The following is a 17,897-nucleotide window of genomic DNA, read 5'->3' on the forward strand; positions in this document are numbered from 1 at the left end:
GTAAGAATTCTTTAAAAATTCTGGATACTGGACCATTATCAGAGGAATATGATTTGCAATTATTTCCCTCATTCTGTGGGTCATCTGCACTTTCTTAATAGTGTTGTTTGAAGCAAAAAAAGTTTTTTAACTTTGATGAAGTCCAATTTACCTAATTTTTTCTTTAGTTATTTGTGCTTTGGGTGTCATATCTAAGAAGCCATTGCTTTATCCAAGGTTGTGAAGATTTATGCTTATGTTGTCTTCTAAGAGTTTTACAGTTTTAGCTCTTACATTTAGATCTTTGATCCATTTTGAGTTAAATTTTGAGTAGGATGTGAGGTGGACATACAACTTCACTCTTTTACACGTGGATATTCAGTTTTCCTGGCACTGCTTGTTGAAAAGAGAATTCTTTCCCAATTGAATTGTCTTGGCATCCTTGTCAAAAAGTAATTGACCATAAATGTATGGGTTTATTTCTGGACTATCAGTCCTATTCCAATGATCCATACATGACTATCCTTGTGTTACTACTACATAGTTTTGATTACTATAGCTTTGTAGTAAGTCTTGAAAATGAAAAATATGAGTGCTCCAACTTTGTTCTTATTTTTTAGATTATTTTTGCTGTTCTACGTCCCTTACATTTCCATCTGAATTTTAGGATCCGCTTGTTGTCATTTCTAGAACAAAGAAAAGGCCATCTGGGATTTTGGAAGGGATTGCACTAAATCTGTAGATCACTTTGGGGAGTACTGCCATCTAATAAAATTAGGTCTTCGTGAACAAAAGATGCGTTTCTATCCTTTCAGGAGGACTTCTTTCATTTCTTTCAGCAATGTTTTGTAGTCTTCAGTGTATAAGACTTGCGCTTCTTTTTTTATTCCTAAGTATTTTATTCTTTTGGACTCTATTGTATGTGAAATTATTTTCTTAATTTTATTTTCAGATTGTTCATCGCTCATGTACAGAAGTACAATTGAGTTTTGTATATTGATCTTGTATATGGAAACCTTGCTGAACTTGTTTACTAGTTCTGATGCAAGTGAAAACACCACAAAGCTCACTGTTCTTACTAAGCTCCAGCCATTTTTCTTAATAAATGCTCCCAATTCTTGCAGGCCTTTGGTTAATTTCCAGAGTTCTGAAAAGTTGATTCTGACTATTTTTCCAGTGTTCTCGTCACTTTTATGGAAGAGAGGATTTTTCCGAGGTCCTTACCCACCAGCTTTACTGACATCACCCCTCTTAAGGAAGCGTTTCATACCTCCATTTCCTCAACTGTAAAATGTTTTGTTATTGTTTCACAGTTTGGGGGAAATGATCAATAAGATAATGTCGTCACAACATTCTCAATCAAATATACTTCAGTTTAAGAAAAATAAGATAATGTGGTAAAGCACATACCACCTGGCACTAGCAAGTACTCAGGAAGGCTCCTATCACTGGAGAAAGAGGAAGGAAGTGGCTGTGAAGGCAGCGGCCGCCTAGCCTTGTTCACCATCGCACAACAATGCAATCCTGAAAACCACCACGCTTATACACAAATAACCCGCCCCCTAAACCCAGCCTGGGCTTATACTCAACTCCTTGCATAGCAAACCCTCCCTTTCATTCCTGTCTCCCTGTCAGAGCCTACCTTTCCCAAGCTGTGCGTCGTCAGTGTCTGATCTCTGCCAGGCGGTGACGTGCCAATGACTCATAAGCCAGCCAGCCGGGTAACTGAGGGTCCGAACCGAGCTATGCTCACAGGTCTGAGTGAGGTTCACCAAGCCTGACGGCAGCCACGGCCAGCTTGGGAGAGGCAGAAAGAGGCAGATTTCAAACCACACCAGCTCCATCCACCTTGACCTCAGGCCCAACCTGGAGAGGAGGACTTCCGTGGTTTATGAGTCATACTAAGAAGCCTAAACCTGGAGGTTTTCAACCAGAGAGAGCAGCTGAGTGCTCACGATAAACCTCGAGGCCCTGCAGGCCTTCCTTGCATCTCGGCCCCCTCGGCCTCACAACAGCCCTGAGGATTAGTCAGTTAGCTGGGCGCCCAGCCCCTGGAGGATGTGATGCTCCCCCAGCCCCGTCTCCAGGCCACCACAGCCTCTGACTGACCTCACATCGGCTGCCCCTTTGCTGGACCTGCCCTCCCACCCCCTCCCCCATCTACTTGCCCCTAGTCCTTCAAGGCCTAACTCACGTGACCTTCTGAGAGAAGAATTTCCACAGAATCTTCTCGCTACTGCTCTACCTCATAAATTTGCCCAGCACATATTTACTGAGCAGCTGCTATGTTTCAGGCACTCTCCTGGGTTGGGGATACAACAGTGAACTTGCTCTTGTGGAACATACATTCTAGTGGCAAAAGCCAAAAAAGAAACAGGAAATATGTAGGCAGTGATAAGCTCTGAGAATAAAAATAAGAGGGTAAGTGTTGTATTGGGGGCACTATTTTAAATAAGGTGCACGGGGAAGCCTCTCTGATAAGATAACAATTGAGCAGAAACCTGAAGGAAGTAAGGTAGTGGGCTGCTCAAATATCAAAGAGAAAAGCATTTTAGCCAGAGGGAACAGTAAGTGCAAAGGCCCTGAGGTGGAAGCGTGTTTTACAAGCTTGAAGAACAGCAGGGAGGCCAGTGTGGCTGGACTGGAGTTAACAAGGGGGAGAGTGTCAGACAATGAGGTCAGAGAGATAGCCAGCCCTAAACTATGCGGGACCCTACAGTTCACGGTAAAAAGTTTGGATTTTACATGATGTAAGTCTGGTTGTCAATGAGGGTTCTGAGCAGAACAGTGACATACTCTGAATTGCATTTTGAAAGGATCACTTAGGCTGCCATATTGAGCATAGATGGTGGAGGGTCAAGGGTGGAATCAGAGAGACTGGTTAGGAGGTCATGGCAATGATTCACACATGGCACGATGGTGGCAGGGCCCCAGGGGAACAATGGAGGTGGTGAGAGGTGATCAGAATCTGGATATATTCTGATGGTGGAGCCAGCAGGATTTGCTGATGGATTAGATGTGGAATATGAGAGAGAGAGAGGACTCTAAGATGATATTAAGGCTTTGGGTCTGCAGAACTGAAAGCAGAAAGTTGCCACTTACTGAGATAAGGAAGCCAAGCAGATAAAGTAGAAGGGGTGAAGCTGGAGTCGCCACCTTCTGCCTCCGAGGCCGGGCTCCTCCCTCAGAGCACAAAGACCCAGCTGTGGCGAGACATCCCTTCTGCGGGGGGTTCCTGAGCCATCTTACAGACATCGGCAAGTTTTATCTTTCCACTCTCCATGGCTGTGGACTGGAGGCACTTTGGCCATCTCCAACTAAGATCCTCTTTCCTCGGGTCACATTGTCTGAGTACGCTGGGAACCAACAGAGTTTGTCCGGGTGCCAGTGGCTGACAAGAGGCAACGCCCTGGACTCCCACATGGGCAGACCCTGAGCTGAGACTCCACAAGACTGGCAGGGGAGGAAGACAGGACATCCGAACAGCAGTTCTCTGCCTGGTCTGCATACGGGTGTCACACGGGGCAGGCCACACCCCAGGCTAGTTCATCACAAAGTCTGCCGGGCCAGGGCGGGGGGCCATGAGGTGGAGCCTGGAGTCTATGAGTCTCAGTTTCCCACATGATCCCAATATTCAGCCAAGGTTGAGCACCACCACCTTGGATCAACAAGTACTTCTCCAGGGCCTCCTGGTGTTTCCTGATCCAGCTGTGCTGAGCCAGGGGCGAGCTCTGTGGGAGGATGGAAGCACCCCTGTCCTTACAAAGTCAGGGGAACCAGGCAGGGGCTGCCGAACACCCTTTTGCTCAGAACTGAAACCAAATCCATCTCTACAGGAAAACACTGAGGCTCACCCAACCCCACTCCACATCTCCACCTCTAGCCCTGCTGTGAAAGTCAGCATATTTCTTTCCTTGTCTCTTCTTTTAAGGCAGTCTGGCCAAGCTCTGCCCGTGAATGTCTCCCAGCCAAGCCCTCCTGTATGTGGAATGTGGCTGAGATGTGAGAGAGCTTAAGGTTGAGCCGGGCGTTGGGTGTTCATTCCCACCTGGGCGCTGGGACAGAAGGGGTGATGGCAGGGAATTGATGGAAACAGGTCAGATTTCAATTGCAGACCCAGGAGCCCGGAGACCTGCTCCCCTGCAAAGCCCAGGGTCAGCCATTCCACAGCCAGCAGACAGAAGAGCCATTCATCCCACAGAAGCTCCCCCCAGGCCTGCGGGCAACTGGGACCCCCTCTCCGGTCATCTGGCTCCCCAGACACTTTTGTGGACAGAACTCAAATAACTTGATTAAGGTAAGATGAAACGAGAAACGTTTGCTCCTTGAAAATTGCTAACATCTGGCCTGGCCAGCACACCAGAGCAAAGGCTTTTTGTAACTAAGGGAAGGGGGTTCCCAAGGAGCTTGGGAGGGGGATCGCGGCTGCTCCCTCCACACCCACCTCCCAGCCCGCCCACAGGAGCCGCGAACTGTGATGCAGGGCCAGCGGGGAGAGAAGAGGGTCCTCATCAGCCCAGCTGGGCTTGAACCTCGACGCTGCCGTGACTCTGCATGCGCTCTTGAGACGCTGTTTCCTCCCAGTCTTGTCCAGAGCGTCCTGCGGATTCTGTGAGCAGAGCCGACACGGGAACATCTTCCGTTCCCTTAAGTCTCCCTCCAGCCTCCTCTCACCTGCCCGTGGACCCATTGTTTGATAGACTCACTTATAGCTGAGTCAGGCTCTCATTCCCACACCCCAAAGACCTCCTTTCTGTGGGTCCAGAAAGAGGAGAGTGAAAGGACCTGGTTGTAATCAGAATATTTGAGTCCCCCCCAAAATTCATATATTGAAATTCTATCCCCAGTATGATGGTATTTGGTGGTGGGGACTTTAGGAAGTGATCAGGTGATTAGTATCTTTATAAAAGAGCACTCTGTCTACGCCTCCGCCAGGTGAGGACACAAGGAGAAGACGGCCGACAGTGAACCAGGAAGAGGGCTCTCCCCAGACATCGAATCCGCTGGCACCTTGGCCTTGGACTCCCAGGCTCCAGAACTGAGGGAAATAAATGTTTTTTGTCTAAGCACCCAGTCTATGGTATCATCGTTATAGGAGCCCCCAAAGGCAAAGATAGGCCAGGATGGGGCCAAAGCCTGACCTCATAGAGGACACGTGGGGACAGGTGTGGCTTCAGAGTCAGGTCATGTGTATGACTAAAGAATGGCACCCAGTGAGGTGACTGACAACTGGTCCCAGAAAGATCCCTGTGTTGCCATTCACAGGCAATGACAGGAGGTCTGGAGAAGCATCTAAGGATGTTACCGTCACCCTTGGCCTGTCCGAGGCAGTGACAAGACAGGGAAGGAGCAAGGGACGGCAGTTCCGGATGTCCCACGTCTACGAGATGGCATTACTTAATATGGCTGCAGCTCCCTCCTCCTTCCAAGCTGACTCCAGATAGGAGCCCTGTAGTGGATTAAATGGCCCCAATTCTTTGCTGTTCTCTAATCGGGAGGTGGAGTTTATCTCTCTCCGCCTTGAGCCTGGGCTGGCTGGTGACCGCCTAACCGTCGGAAGGTGGTAGAAGTGATGCTGGGCCAGCCGCCTGCTAGGCCCTGGAAAGACTCCTGCTGTGGCACTTTGGGGAGCCCTGAGTCTTCATGTAGAAAGCCTGGCTCCTCTGCCAGGAAATTGCATGGAGACAGCGTGCAGGGAAGGCCACGTGGGAAGCGGGGCCTTGAGACAACCTGGAGAAGCCACCTGTCCTCAGGCCCCAGGAGACCCCAGCTGACTCCAGCCCCAGGTGGCATGTCATCGCAACTGCATGGGAAACCCCAGGTGAGACCAGCACAAGAACTGCCCAGATGAGCCTAGGTAACCCGCAGGAGGCAACAAGATGGTCGCTGTTTAAAGCCATCAAGTCCGAGGGTGGTTTGTTCTGCAGCAAAAGATGACTCTGCAAAAGTCCCCCTACCGCCCCACGTAAGAGTCAGATCCTACAGTCAGAATCACCCCCCTTCCCCCATCCACAGAGCCCCTCGGCTGCACGTGCTCTTTAGCTCACCTCAGCCTTGCTCTGTGTCACACAGTGTGTAAGTGCAGAGGCCTCCAGGATGGGACACACACGGGGTTGCGAGACTGTAGTCTTTGCAGACAGGTTTAAACCACTAGAAAACTTTCCACTCCCCTTCTGCCCTCCTCCACCCACCTAAGTCGTCCCCCAATTCAGAGCCTCACAACCAGCATCCATCCTTCCCACTCACTGCCCTTCACCTGGTCTGCACTCCCCCGCCCCTCAGGGCCCACCTCCAGGTCGGGCAGCGTTCTCCCAGCCCTAAGCCCAGGCTCTGCCTCGTGGGTTCCCTCCACAGCCTCCCGCTTCAGGACAGCTCTAAGGGGTAGACTCAGCAACCTCCTCCCCAGAGCATTCCAGACCCTCCTCCCCCACCTCTCCCACCGGCTCTCCCCGCGCACCCACCTGACAGGAGGCCCCGTCTTCCAGATAAACAGGAGGATATTAGAAACCCTCATTCCGGGCTTCCCTGGTGGCGCAGTGGTTGAGAGTCCGCCTGCCGATGCAGGGGACACGGGTTCGTGCTCCGGTCTGGGAAGATCCCACATGCCGTGGAGCGGCTGTGCCCGGGAGCCATGGCCGCTGAGCCTGCGCGTCCGGAGCCTGTGCTCCGCAACGGGAGAGGCCACAACAGTGAGGGACGCGCGTACTGCAAAAAAAAAAACAACAAACAAAAACAAACAAAAAACCCCTCATTCCGCACCTGGGCCTGCACTCAGAAATGAAATCAAATAACGCTCCCCAGAAGGAAACTAGGAGGCCCCTTCACTCGACTTAGTACCTGCCCTGTGCCCTACTCTGCTTTTTTTTTTTGCGGTACGCGGGCCTCTCACTGCTGCGGCCTCTCCTGTTGTGGAGCACAGGCTCTGGACGCGCAGGCTCAGCGGCCATGGCTCACGGGCCCAGCCGCTCCGCGCCATGTGGGATCTTCCGGGACCGGGGCACGAACCCGCGTCCCCTGCATCGGCAGGCGGACTCTCAACCACTGCGCCACAAGGGAAGCCTCCCTACTCTGCTTTGAGGGCCAAGTGTGACTTATGGATATTTTATGGAAAATTCCAAACATAAACATAAGCAGAAAAAGAGTAGATCCTCAATGTTCTCAACACACACAAGGTAACCATGTAAGGTGACAAACATGTTAATAAACTTGATCGTGGTAAGAATTTTACGACGTATATCAAAGGCCATGCTGTACACCTTAAATATATACTATTTTTATTTGTCAGTTACACCTCAATAAACCTGGGAAAAAACAACATAAGCAGAGAGAGAACCAGAATAAACACCCACGGACCATCCCCGGGGCACACAGCAGATCTTGTTTTCTATCACCTCACCCGCTCTCCCCCAATACCCACCCTCCAGGTTGTTCTGAAGCCAATCCCAGACATCACATTCTTTCATCTCTAAATATTGCAGCATGTATCTCTAGAAGAAAGGACTATCCTTTTCAACCACAATACCATAGTTCATAGGTTTTGAGAAATCTCATCTGGGCCAGGCCCTGCCCGGACTGCCAGGTAAGGCCCACGTGTGGAATGTGGCACAGCGATGAGAGCGCCAGGCGGGCTTAGTTCCTACCAGTTCTGGGCGCCAGACGGGACACGGTGGGGCGGGGAGCCAGAACACAGTGAAAACCACAGACAGACAGGAAGGAGACTCCAGAGCTGTCTGGACTTGCAGCCATTCCCCCTCTTGTCACCGTCCTCCACCAGAGCCACCTGTGAGGCCCAGGCCACCTCGGGTGGTCTCAGAACTATGGACGACCTGGAGGTAAAAGTGCGTCTAGTGGTCCACCATCACCCTGAGAATAGCACAGAGTCCAGTGATTATCCACCCATGGAAAGGGCCACAGCCCATGGCCTCAGACCCCCACCCTCACCCCCATTCTGCCCTTCCAGCCCCTCCCAGAATGCCTAACCCAGGAGCATGGCGGGACTCCTATCCTTTCCATAAATCTGAAGGCTGGGCCAAAACAGGGAAAAGAGGTGTGGAAGATTCAGTGCTGTTTCCGTTAGGTAGCATTTTGAACATTTGAATCTTGCAAGTTCCTAAAAAACTGTAACTGTGCCTTGTGCCTCTTTGTATTCACTTATTGTTTCCATACCAGGGTTTCCCAACCTCAGTGCTATTGAATTTTAAACCAGATCATTTTGGGGAGTGGAGGAGGGGGCCTAGTCTGAGCATCGAAGGACACTGAACAGCACCCCTAGCCTCTACCCACCACCCCACCCCGGGGGCCGGTAGCAGCCTTTCTCCTCCAAGTTGTCACAACCAGAACCGTCTGCAGGTGTTGCCAAATGTCCCCTGGGAAGCAAAACTACCCTCAGGTTGCGAGCCACTGATCTATACTCAACTATTAGTATCTTTATTTATTTATTCTTCTAATCTGTCTTAAATTCCTTCTGAAAGACATGGTGACTTACTGTGTTAGATAAATTAGAAATGAAGGACTGATTGGGGAAATTCTCCTCAAAAGCCTCAATTTGTCTGTCTTAAGGGTTTTGATCAAATTTTCCAGCAGTTTTGCAATCATAATTGTTATTAAGTGTTCAAATACGCGGATTAAATTTAAACCAGAAGCAGCTCAAGTAAATAAAAACTAAGCCATCAAAGCAAATAATTGTGGTATGTTGAGTGACTGGGTTCTGTGTAAATTTTTTTTCTGTTTTTCAAATTTTTATTTTTGCAGTTAAAAAACAAGAGATCGTCCTGAGTTGGGGATAGGAATAAGCCTACATGTCGTGACATTTTTCCCGTGGAGTCTCTGAGAACTGAGGTCTGTTTTGCAGACCTTGACTAGAGATTCCAATCACCTTCTTATTCCATTATTTTTTCTTTTTTTTTTTTTTTTTTTTTTTTTTTGCGGTACGCGGGCCTCTCACTGTTGTGGCCTGTCCCGTTGCGGAGCCCAGGCTCCAGATGCACAGGCTCAGCGACCATGGCTCATGGGCCCAGCCGCTCCGCAGCATGTGGGATCTTTCTGGACCGGGGCACGAACCCGTGTCCCCCGCATCGGCAGGCGGACTCTCAACCACTGCGCCACCAGGGAAGCCCAATTATTATTTCTTTTTTTGCATTCCCAGAAGAGGCAAAACACCCTTCAGGATGTCCACATTGAGCAAAAACTATAACAGCTGTGGAATGATTTACAACCAGGTCGTTGAGCCTTTCCTGGACCTGCCAGTCTTGCTCGTGTCTCACTTCTGCTGCTGATTCCAGTTGATCACGATTTCACTCCAATCTACCATCAGAAATGTAAAATGTCTTATTTGAACCCACAGACACTGGCGCCAGAGAAGGTCCCCAGGGTAACGGTGGTCGGCCAAAGGCCGCCGGCCTGGGTCGCTATAGAAACACCCTGCCGAAGGTTCCAACCCACTCATTTTCCCCAGCCCCTGAAGGCCTCGTGCCCTGAGGGGCAGCTCAGCCGCTGTAGGGCTGGCAAGTAGCTTGCAAGTAGCTATGCCAGAACCCTGGGCTCATGTCAAAACGGGTGTCACAGAGGCCCTGTGAGAAGCCTCTTAATCCAAAAAATTAAAGGAAGGAAAATCTGATCTGAGGACCCTGCTTGGAGGAAGGTCCTTGTTTCCCAAGGAATCCAGAGTGAGTGAGAAGCACATGGCCGGGGGGTTCCGGGACTCTGGGGTGGCCTCCTCAATGCCTGGGAGGCCGCAGAGCCTTGTAGGGTAAAGGTCTTGGACCCCAACATGTCCCCAGCTGCAGGGCAAGGGTTCCTTCATAAATGAGCTGTCACTTTAGAAAGCAGAGAGCAGGGCCATTAGGTAATTGACTGAGAACAGGCCGGGCTGATGAAGAAACAGAACGAGGGACCGTGAATGTCTGTGGCCCCTGCAGGGAAGCAGGGAGGCCAGGACAGGGATGCCCATCAGCTCGGAGGCTAAGCTGCCTCCGGGTCTGTGCCTGAGACCGGATGCCTCTCTCGGCCCCCCGGGCCCAGGGCTGCCCGTCCCCATGGCCACATGGGGTGGAGGTGGCAGAATGGCCTTCTCCAGGGGCACAGCCAAACTGGCCGCACACTGTCAGCCTCTCTGCTCTGAGGCTCCAGCCCAAACCCCGCCCAGGAAGGGGGAAAAAAAGGACTCTTGTCAGAGACTGAGTCACAGCAGGAATCTCCTTAAGACAGAAGATGGAAATTTCAACCTTTTCTACTTCCTGAGCAGGGCGGTGAAAAGGGAGACTGTTCAAAGGATGGGGACTCCGGGCACACACTGGGCTTCGGGACTCGAGTGCCCTTGGCCAGGGCTCACAGGGCAGGGGGTGGGGAGCACTGACCCTCTGGCACAGAGGATGCATTCAGGCCCCTGGGGTCCCAAGCACCTCAATGGGCGCCCCAGCCTGGCCGGGGGCTGCCTCTCTCCCACAGTGGGAAACAAGGCCAGCCTTGGGGGGCTGCCCAGACTGTCCAGTAAACCCGCTTGCTGAGCCCAGCTCATTCCATTGCCACCGCGGGGGCCCTGGGGACTTGTACAGAAGCCCATGCTGCCCACAGAGGGGGCTTTGTTTCCTGGACTGGGCTGGGGACAGGGCTACTGAAGGGAGTTTATATTATTGTTATTTTCAGCTTGGCAAAACTGTAAACGTGAGAGTTCACGCCGACAGAAAATAGATGGCGTTTTCTCTGCGGGCCATTACACGCTGCTCAGACCAGGCAGGCATCTCCCCGCAGAGGGTCCGAGGTGCCAGGAAGCAGGCATGGTGGACCCTGTTCTTCTCGGAGGAGGAGACCTGGGAGACCCACACAGAGCAGCGGCGGAAACTGCACCCTGAGGTCAGGAGTGAGCTGCACCCTGGTTCTGGAAGCAACAGGAGACTTTGCCGCAGCGTCACCTGGGCTCTCCCTCCCGCTGGGCCCCGATGCTCAGACCAGGCCCTCAGCCCACCCAGGGCCTCCCCCAGCCTGAGCTGCTGACCTCCATCCCTTCCCTCCCCAGAGGAGGAGTCTCTGTTCCTGGAGCTTTCCCGGTATCTCAGTTAATCTTCATGACAACAAGTTCATTCACTGAGTCATGCATTCATTCATTCATCCAACAATACTTATCGATGGCCAGGCTCTGGGGTCAGAGAAGAAAACAGGACAGATGTGGAGTAAGGAGCTGCTGGGGAAGGCAGAAAGTAAACAAATAATGACAAAAGGGATGGGTAAGTGGTAGCAGCCACAATGATAACCACCAATTATTAAGAACCCGTGGTGTGCTGGGCATATATAAGCTCACTTAATCCTCCCGATTCCTAATTTTACAGAGAGGACTAAGGAACTTGGCCAAGGCCACTCAGGGGGTAAGTGGTAGAGCTGAGGTGACAGCGTCAGAGATGCCCAAAGCCTGCTCCCCCCGAGGCAGCCCTCAGCTTGCAGAGGCCCTGGGTGGCCCGTCAGGAGCCTGTGGTAGAGACCCAGGAGCCCCTCTGGGGGTCGGGCTGTTTGCAGAGCCCCGGCCTGATCTTCACGATCAGAGGCTGATCCTTTCAGGAGTTTAAGCCATGCCTTCAGAGGAGGCAAACACTGCTGACTCGGTTTCCGCCCTCCCGCTGCCCCAGACATGCTGGGGTTGTCTAAGCCCATCCTGCCGGGCTGGGTCCTGAGGATCCAGAAAGTCACGTTGCCAGAAAGACCAGTCCTGACCAGATGCTTCCAAAATCGACTTAAGCAGGACTGTAACATGTGTATAGCCAGTGCCCCAGGCCGTGGCCTTAGAGGAATGGAGGAAAGAGCTTGGACAGGGAGTCGAACAGCCCAACCCTAGACCCCTCTCACCAGCTGTGTGAAGTTGATTAAGACACTTGCTGGGGCTTCCCTGGTGGCGCAGTGGTTGACAGTCCGCCTGCCAATGCAGGGGACGCGGGTTCGTGCCCCGGTCCGGGAAGATCCCACATGCCGCGGAGCGGTTGGGCCCATGAGCCATGGCCGCTGGGCCTGCGCGTCTAGAGCCTGTGCTCCACGACGGGAGAGGCCACAACGGTGAAAGATCCGCGTACCACAAAACAACAAACAAACAAAAAAAGACACTTGCTCTCACTGGTCAAATGATAGGGCTTGGGGGGACCCAAGGTCAGCTCCAAGGTCTCCAGCCTGGAGCACGTGCACTGTGAGTGCGACCAGGGACCCGGGGCGGGAGACTGAGTCAGAGGAAGTGCTGGTTGGATGCAGGTGGAGCTCTCCCAGCGAGAGCGTCTGCCCAGCCTGTGAGATGAGTGTGACTTGGGTGTACATGGGTGGAGTGAATGTTGAACAGAAGCTCCATCTGAACCCAAAAGGAGAAGGTCATCATTTGGTTTTGCTTATTAGACCAGTGAGATTAGGAGACAGTGACCCAACATCTCAAAAGAGCAACAATCCAGGGGTGAAACCAGAAAACAAAGTGCAACATATTAACCCAGGTCAGCAGCTGTAATGGGTCAGGAAAAGGGCAGGGGCGCTACCACCGTCAACAATCCCCGGACCCCACGCCCCTCCCCGGGGAGAGCCAGGTGGCACCCGAGAACCTGTGGCTTGTGGTGCCGCCCCTCCTCCACTTCAAGATGGGGCTCAGAGGGGGGCCTTGGTTCATCGGAGACACTGGTGAGAACTTTTTTTAATTTCTCACCGTCTCCCGCTTTGCTTGACAGAAAAAACCAAACCGTAAACCATGACTTTCTCGCTCGTGAAGCCCCACGTGAGTCATCCCCGCAAACCACCTGAGAACCCAAGCGCTGGGAGGATGGTCCCGTGGGCAGGAAGAGCTTCTCAATAATGAGAAAATCCAGAGGAAAAATATCCCCAGCATCTGGGCTCCATTGAGCAACCAGCCACTCTGGAGAGGCCAGCTGAGCACAATGCTCTTGGACCTGGGCTGCAGACGAGTGTCCAGGTCCCCCTCCACCACCCGCAGGGCCTGGAGCTCCAGCCGCTAGCGCTCTTCGGCCGACTCCCCAGTTCTGTCCTCCCACCGCTTCCTTTGTTCCCTAGAGCAGCCTCCCTCGGTCACCCCCTAGATCCTGGGGATGCACCATAATGAGGATCCCTCCCAGGAGACTGACCCAGGAAAACAAGAGCCCAGGAGGGAGGCCAAGGCACGTCCTGGAAGCAGGCTCAGGCCAGCTAGGCAGGGTATCTCAGGGCCCCAGTCCCCGGAATGCAGCCTAGGAGGGCGGGCTCGCTTTCCAAGGAGCAAGGCTCCTTAGCCCTCCAGTTTTTCCTCCTGTGGGTCAGAGCGCAGCTGGAGGAGAGTCAGAGAAGCTTTCTCTAAAGCGGAACCCACGCAGGGTGGCCCGGCTCTAATGGAAATGCCATATGTGTGGAAAGTGTGTGTGTATCCACTTCTTTCCCTCCCTCTCCCTCCCTCCCTCCCTCTCTCTCTCTCTCTCTCTCTCTCTCCCTCCCACCCCCCTCACACACACACACACACACACACACACACACACACCACACACACACACACACACACACACACACACAGAGAGAGAAAAACCAGTTAAGAGACAAACAAGTCCTCATTCAACAGGCCTTTACTTAGGCAAAAACTATGCTGCGGCAGGAGGAGTTTTCTGTCCTTTCAAGTTTTTCTTCTGAAGACTCACCTCTGGTGGGCAAGGGGACATTTTAAAATTATGTTACATCAAAGTTGGGCCAAGAAAGAGTCACATGCGTGAGAGAGAATGCGTTGGCCTGCCCAATCTCCGCTATGATGATGTAACCACCATCACCTTCCAGGCTCGGGGGGTGGGGGTGGGAACAGGTGGTCCAGGGTAGGACACTAGGCAGGAGTGGGTCACCCAGCACCTTGGGGGGTAGAGAGACAGAAAGGGACACCTCAGGAGAACAGGTATGGACCCAAGGCCAACAATGAAAAAATGTTCTTCAGCCTCTTTGTTCTGTGTTATTTGGGTGATGGTCAGTCAGGTTCAGTCACAAGAGGAGACATGGGGAGGTCCAGTGGTTAAGACTCCACGCTTCCAATGCAGGGGACGCCGGATCAATCCCTGGTCAGGGAACTAAGATCCCACATGCCACACAGCGTGGCAAAGAAAACAATAACAACAGCAACAGGAGACACGGAAGAGACTCGAGAAAATATGTGCCCCAGAGAGGGGGTCATGGGGAAGCAGCAGTACCAGGAGGCAGCCAGGAGACAACAGGGCGAAGGGAGAGCTTAGGTTGTGACCTTTACTGGGGTTTCTACAGGAAAGGCAAAGCAGGGCAGAATGAAGAGCTGAGGACTGGCTAGTTGGAATCATGTCAGCAGCCTTGCATATAAACAATACAATCCCCTTGACTCTGAGTGTCTTTGTGATTAGCTCCAATAAAGAGTGGTCTCTTTCTGAAAGTGGGCAGCCCCCGAGGGATAATGAGCTTGGCAGGGATAATGACCTTGGGCTGACCCACCTGAAATCACTGGTGGAACTCAAAACTGAACCAACACTAAACCAAGGCACCTGACCCAAAGTCCTCCCTCCCACCTGTGCTGCATGTCTGGTGTTGGGGCCTTTATGAGGCTGGCTCAGTTACTCCAGACCGCGTCAAAATGTTATTTCAGGATCGTTGCTCCCCTCAGAGAGTGTGGCCAAGACATCGGTACCACCCCGCCCAAGGCTGGCCACATCTCACATTTCTGCGAGATTAGGAGAAGCTGGAGGAAGCCCTGACAGCGTGGAGAAGCCACCAATGCATCTGGTCTCCAGACCGTGGGAGGGGACCCAGTCCAACAGCAGTAATAAGGCAACAAGCCTGGAACTAAAAGCAAACAACAAGTGGGGGCCAGCAGGGCAACACCCAGAGTGAACTCATTGATTCAGTGCGTTATCACCACAACAAGATAGGCACGGTCAAAGCTAGTCTGAGCCATCGCCCAGGATGACCTTCAGGGGAACTGAGCTGCGTTGGATGGAAAGCTGCCTGATGACAAACCAGCCTCTCTTGCTGGTTGTCTCTGGGCCATCTTCACAACCACACCTGCCACCTGCCCGCTCACCTTAAGAGTGAGGAGGCCCCAGGGTGAAAGCCGAGGAATGTGCCCGCAGTGACAAACCTGCTCTACTGGACTCCGGAGCAGATCGTTTTTAACATCCCTCCATATGATGAAATTATTTGCATTATAATAATGAAATGAATAAAAATGGCCAGAGAAGAAACAGCAGACAGTATTGAACTTTGCATACGTCATTTTGCCATTCTTAAATGAAAAGCGACTCACTGAATAGGAGAAAATATTTGCAAATCATATGTCTGATAAGGAGATAATATCTGAAATATGTAAAGAACTCATACGACTCAATAGCCAAAAAAAAAAAAAAACAATTCCATTTGGGGCAGAGGATCTGAATAGACATTTTTTCCAGAGAGAAGACATACAGATGGCCAACAGGTAATGAAAAACTGGTCGACATCACTAATCATCAGGGAAATGCAAATCAAAACCACAATGAGATATCACCTCACGCCTGTTAGAATGGCAGTCATCAAAAGGACAAGAGATAAGTGTTGGTGAATGTGTAGAGAAAAGGGAACTCTTGTGCACTGTTGGTGGAAATGTAAATTGGTACAGGCATTTTGGGAAACAGTATGGAGTTTCCTCAAAAAAATTAAAAATAGAGCTACCATATGATCCAGCAATTCCACTTCTGGATATTTATCCAAAGGAAACAAAAACAATAACTCAAAAAGCTATATGCACCCCTATGTTCATTGCAGCATAATTTACAATAGCTAAGACATGGAAACAACCTCAGTGTCCACCAACAGATGAATGGATAAAGAAAATGTGGTGTGTGTATATATATATATACAGTGGAATATTGTTCATCCATTAAAAAGAATGAAATCTTTCCATTTGTGACAACATGGTTGGACCTCGAGGAGGACATTATGCTAAGTGAAATAAGTCAGACAGAGAAAGACAAATACCATATGATCTCACTTTTATGTGGAATCTAAAAACAAAAACACCCACCAAACACAAAGTTTCAAAGAACAGATTGGTGGTTACCAGAGGTGGAGCCTGGGGTGTGAGCAAAATGAGTGAAGGTGGTCAAAAAGTACAAATTTCTGGTTAGAAAATAAGTCATGGGGATGTATGGTTGACTATGGTTATAATACTGTATTGCATATTTGAACGTTGCTAAGGGTAAATCTTAAAGGTTCTCATCACAAGAGAAAAAAAATGTTTTAACCATGTGTGGTGACGGATGTTAACTAAACTTATTGTGGTGATCGTTTCCCAATATATACAAATATTGAATCATTACATTGTACACCTGAAACATATAATGTTATATGTCAATTATACATCAATAGCAATAAATTAATAAGTAAATTTTTAAACAATTTTTAAATAAAAAGTAAAGCAAGTATTATAGTACAAAAATTTTAAGTCCTGGATTAACACTTTAAATTACACTAATGTATTTTTTAAGGTAGGGGCATGCATGAAGAAACACTTCTAAAAGAGTTCAGAAAATGACTCAAATCTGGACAGACAGAATTGAAGCAAATCAAGTTCACGTGCTATTGTTGTTTATTTCCAACCTCCTGTTTCAGCGCAAGAAGATGTAGTACCACGGGTGTTGAAATGGAATGCACCGAAAGCAAACTCCAACAATTCTGAATTGTCACACTTACAAACTGACTTGAAACAAATCATGTGACTGACTCTGCAGGTATCCAGGGTGCCTGTGTCACTGGAGGGTTTCCAAATTAACTTCCACGTAGAATGCAATGTCTATTAAATTTAAGAAATAAAAATGTGTACACTTGAAGCTTAGTTATGTATCGTGCAAAGGCACCACTAACAGCCACAGTCGTTTAGAACTTAGACAAATAAACAATTTGTAGGAGAAAGAGTGCTTTATCATGGACATTGTTTAGAATTCTGGTGTATAATGATTAAAAAAAGAGGTTAACCCAGTAGACAAATAGATCAATGGAACAGAATAGAAAACCCGTAAATAGACCCATGAATATAGTCAGTGGATCTTTGACAAAGGAGCAAAGGAAATTCAATGGAGCAAAGTAGTCTTTTCAACAAATGGTGCTGGAACAACTGGACATCCACATGTTAAAAAAAAAAAAAATCTAGATGCAAACATTATACTCTTTACAAAAATTAAATCAAAATGGATCATAGACCTAAATGTAAAATGCAAAACTATAAAACTCTTAGAAGATAACATACAAGAAAACCTAGATGACCTTAGGTGTGGCAATGACTTTTTAGATATATTACCAAAGTACAATCCATGAAAGAAAGAATTGATAATCTAGACTTCTTTAAAATGAAAAACTTCTGCTATTTGAAAGAATGTCAAGAGAATAAGAAGACAAGCCACAGGCTGGGAGAAAATATTGCATAAGACACATATGATAAATGACCGTTATTCCAAATATACAAAGAACACTTAAAACTCAACAATAGGAAAACAAACAACCTAATTGAAAAACAGGCCAAAGACTTTAACAGAAACCTCATTAACTATTACAAATGGCAGATATGCATGTGAAAAGATGCTCTGCATCATATGTCATCAGGGAAATTCAAATTAAAACGAGATACCACTACATACCAATTAGAATGGCCAAAATCCAGAATACTGACAATGCCAAATGCTGGTGAGGTTGTGGAACAAACAAGAACTCTCATTCATTGTGGGTGGGAATTAAAAATGGTACAGCCATTCTGGAAGACAGTTTTGCTATTTCTTACAAAACTAAACACTCTTACTATACAATCCAGCAATTGTGGTCCCTGGTATTTCAAAGGAGTTGAAAACTGTGTCCACAAAAATGCCTGCACACAGGTGTTTATAGCAGCATTATTGGTAATCGCCAAGATTTGGAAGCAACCAAGATGTCCTTCAGTAGGTAAA

This window comes from Phocoena sinus, chromosome 18, assembly GCF_008692025.1.
Source record: "Phocoena sinus isolate mPhoSin1 chromosome 18, mPhoSin1.pri, whole genome shotgun sequence".
Taxonomy (NCBI): domain Eukaryota; kingdom Metazoa; phylum Chordata; class Mammalia; order Artiodactyla; family Phocoenidae; genus Phocoena; species Phocoena sinus.